This window comes from Mauremys mutica, chromosome 14, assembly GCF_020497125.1.
Source record: "Mauremys mutica isolate MM-2020 ecotype Southern chromosome 14, ASM2049712v1, whole genome shotgun sequence".
In the NCBI taxonomy this organism is placed as follows: Eukaryota; Metazoa; Chordata; order Testudines; family Geoemydidae; genus Mauremys; species Mauremys mutica.
This window is the reverse complement of record NC_059085.1, coordinates 16,302,540-16,306,551: the sequence shown is the minus strand read 5'-3', so window position 1 is coordinate 16,306,551 and position 4,012 is coordinate 16,302,540. Positions and strand designations below refer to the sequence as shown.

Here is a 4,012-nt window from a genome sequence, read left to right as displayed (position 1 = left end):
TTTCTATCTGAAATTCTTAAAAGAAAGGTCTGCAATTTATTGTTGCAGGAGGCTGAGGCAACAGTAATTTAGATAATTATGAGTGTCAAGAGTAAGTATTCTGTTGCATAAGAGGACTCTCGCAAGAAACACTTCCTCATGTGACATTCCCCACCCATTCTAACAAATGAGTAGAGTACACAGCTTAAAATTCCAAAAATAAAAGTTTTAGACAAGTTTATCACGATGACCATATCATTCATTTTATATACATTAAAAAAACCACAGTGACTTTGTTTACAAAATAGTAAATTTTACAAAAACAGTTTCCAAAAAAAGTGTCCTTTTGTACAACAATTGAAGACTTTTAAGAATGACTGTCATTTGATAAATAGGTGAAATTAACTATTATTTAAACCACTTAAAACTCCTCCTTTCTGTTATCCTTCTCATCTTGGCAGTAACTGATAAGGAAGATTTCAGGGAAGCTCAGTCATTGATGGCAGGATCTAGAAAAGAAACAATTTTACATACAGTTATCATTTCCATCCACCACTTCTAGCTATTGTATTTCACTAATGGCACTTAATTAGGTTCCTTCTGCTACCAGCATCAACACAATGCACAACCGGCTTCATACAAATCACTGCTCACTGTTATATTACCTCTTATGCCAAGAAAATTTTGTAGTGATTGCATCCTATCAGGTTAACAGCTCATATAAAAAGGTAAAGTTGACATATTCCTATTAACGACCTACTATAAATTGCTAATATAAATCAGCATATTAGTGGACAGAAATCAGAGATTACATGTTAACATAGTATATTACTTACTGGACATACTTGAACACAACACTATTATGTTTCTCTTAGAGAAAAATATCCTCCCTCCTCACAAATAGGAGTGCAGATGAGATGGGCTAAGGTTTATCACAGAATAAGAGAGGTGGAGAACTAATGCAGCAAGTCCTCCAAAAAGATCAGCCTACACATCATCATATGTTCAAGCAACAGATCTCTGAGGAAAGGAGGACAAGGAACGGTCAAAGAAAAGACTTGAACCTTGCATAACTAGGACAACTGCAGTGCATCCCTAGAAGATCCGATGCACTACCACTTCACTTTCAAGCACACAAAATGACTAATATCACTATCATATTGCAATTTTCATGGGGCATCACCATCATGGCTGCTATTTTACTTCAATGCTAAGATCTGCTTGCATTCTGTTGTGACTGTTGCCATCTTCCGCACTCTGCGGTCTCCTCACATATATTGCAAGTTAATGCCAGTTGAAGTTTGAGGAAGGCATGAGAGACCACCACAAAGCAAATGGATTTCATCATCATTTCTCCCACGTTACACTAGACCACGCATCTATTTATTCACTGTGTTGACCCAATGTATAGGGTTTCTGCTGCTGCCTTCCAGCAGCATATCTATTTATGTGGATATAGGGAGAAATGATCTTCATCCAGGTAGGAAGTTAGTTGCCTTTTTGGGTAGCAATTACATCCTCTTTCATAGAGAGCAGCTTAACTAAGAGAAGGAGCATATGGTCCTTAAGAGGGACATCAAAATAAATATGACAGGTCAGTGCAACCAACAAAGCAAATGAATGAAAAGTTTACCATATCTAAAATTAAATGAGTGCACATAGTAAAGATGCAGAAGATAAAAAAAGCTACCTTTGTTTCTGAATTATTCATGAAGCATGCAGCTCCAGCTGTTGCCACCAGCCCAAGGACATTTTACTTTGGGAATGAAGCTTTACGTAAAAAAGTTACATTTTCTTTTACAAAAAAGAAAAAAGGAACAACCGGGTGGGTCTTTAAAGAGAAGAGAAGTGCACTCCATCATCTTCTTCCCAAGCATTTAAAAAGGCAAAATACTTACAAATCAATTCAAGTGTAGTTTCTCTGCTTCTCTCCTATAGCTACCCTATTTCCCTAATCCTAGACATTCATGTAATAAACCTTTCATGAACTTTTAGCCAGTATGGTCAGGTTGGAATCTTTGAGCCTCATGGACCTTTGGTGTATTCTTTTAAGGTCATTTCCCGTGTTTCAGAGTGAAGCAGACATTAACCTTTGTACACTGCCTTACATTTCAGGAAGAGATTTAATCAATGAATTTTTAGATTCATCCGCTATCAACCATTAGCCCTTAATTACCAAATACAATATACAATTTGGTGAAAGGTATATTGCTTACATAGAAAGCATGACCTCTCCTGTCCCATGCACATATGGCACCACAAAACAGTATGAGATGAGATGATGCAAACTCTGGCCCAGGAGCGCACAATGAGTCTGTATAGCCTGGTGCTGCTGCATAAAAAATGAGCTCTCCAAACCGCTTCGGGCTGAAGGTCTGATTAGATGAAAGCCACAAGATACCACATCCAGGCCAAAGTTATTTACAAATTATACATTTACTTTTGCTTGTTGTGATTTTTTTTTTAAACTGTGTTTTCTCCTCCCCCAAAGAAACCAGCCTTCCCTCTTCTCCTTACTCCTTCCCCTTTTTCTCCCTCCCCAGCATGAAGGTATTCTGAAGGTAGAAATCAAGTGAGTTCCTATCCTGGGCAAGAAGGCCCTATATGTATAGGACTGCTGTACACAGAAGAGAATGTTTCAATGACAGCAGACACTGCATAGATTGGCGGGGGGGGGGGGGGGGAAGGGAGGCTAGAGTGGATTTGGGGGCTATGGAAAGCGGATCCATTTTTCACATGTGCTTTATCTCAGTAGCCTGGAGCCTGTACTTCTAACTAGTTAAATGGAAAAACTTTTACAGCATATATCAATCTTCTTTGAACTTAGAGACCGAGGAAATACAGCCCATGTGTCTAGTGTGCATTTTTATTAATTGGGGGTATGTCTATACTTCTCCCTTCTCATATGATCCCACCATGAGGCAGCTATAGTTTACATTTTTTAACTTTTATTTTCATAATAAAATTGCTTTTTTTGATTTCTGGGATCTGTGTTGTTATTGCATAAGTATCGAATTTTTTTTGTGGGGGGATGGCAAGAGACAAATTGGGCAATGAAAGCTGAGCAAGACCATACTCAAAGAAATGCAAGTGGCCATGTTTTCCATTTAGACTTGCAAATATAGATTGTCACATTTGGATGCAAACATTGGATGAAACCACCACAGCCTGTATTTCAACTAGATACATGACCATTCCAAGAACGCCTCGTGAGTTTTATACCCATGTACTCTCAAAAAAACAACACACTCAACTGTGCACTTTGGTTAAGTAGCTAGCCAAAAGCCTTGTGCATGAGTGCCAACTATCTTAGTGTACAGCTTGGTTTATTAAGCCCAAAAGTAAGTTGGTTTTGAAGGGCACCTCTCCTCCTAGATTTTTTTCAAGTTACTTGAAGTAAGACTGATGAAGAATCTAGAAATTAAGCACGTTTTGGAGGCAGGTAATGTTTCTCTACGGCCTGATACCATGCTCACCACTGTAGTATCTCAGAATCTTCCAGTTATGAAAAGCACACTAAGGGTCTGAACCAACACCCATTGAAACAAATAGAATCTTTCCACTGATCAGCCCCTAAATGAACCTCAAGATGAACAAACTTAGGTGCTTACATAGAGACAATTCCCTTGCTTAGTTTCCTTCCTTCTTTGCTACTGACCATTGACAGGCAAAATAAAGAAACACCCCTACACCTCTTTCTACTACTACTTCTCACCTTTTTTCTTCCTTCCTCAGGGTTTTGTCCCATGTGCACTGCTTTGTTCTTCTACCTTTTCTTAAGTTTAGCTCTCACAAAGCTGAGCTGAAACTTAGGACTGCAATATAAAATCAACTGCATTTTAGATCCTAAAATGCTGACAGAGCTCTAGCTGATCAGATTAAGAAAAAACATTTCCATCGATCACCTGGAAGTCATGTAAGTATCATACTGAAAAGGAGATGTAGATCAAGTACTTGGACATCATCTACAAGAACCAAGTCTCTAGCATCAACACCATGAAGTAGGCATACATGCTGGATGGTCTCAAGCCAC

General features: G+C 38.5%; 1 long non-coding RNA gene across 5 annotated transcripts in view; it reads right to left on the bottom strand.

Moving 5' to 3' along the window:
* Positions 1-224: 224 nt before the first annotated feature.
* Positions 225-4,012, bottom strand: part of LOC123349390 — a 14,758-nt gene continuing 10,970 nt past the window's right edge. For 2 of the 5 annotated variants that reach the window (XR_006573520.1, XR_006573518.1), the window contains exon 5: positions 230-488. This is a non-coding gene — a long non-coding RNA (uncharacterized LOC123349390). Of the gene's footprint in view, positions 489-4,012 lie in introns of all 5 variants that reach the window. The other 3 variants (XR_006573519.1, XR_006573516.1, XR_006573515.1) reach the window with 3 other exon arrangements.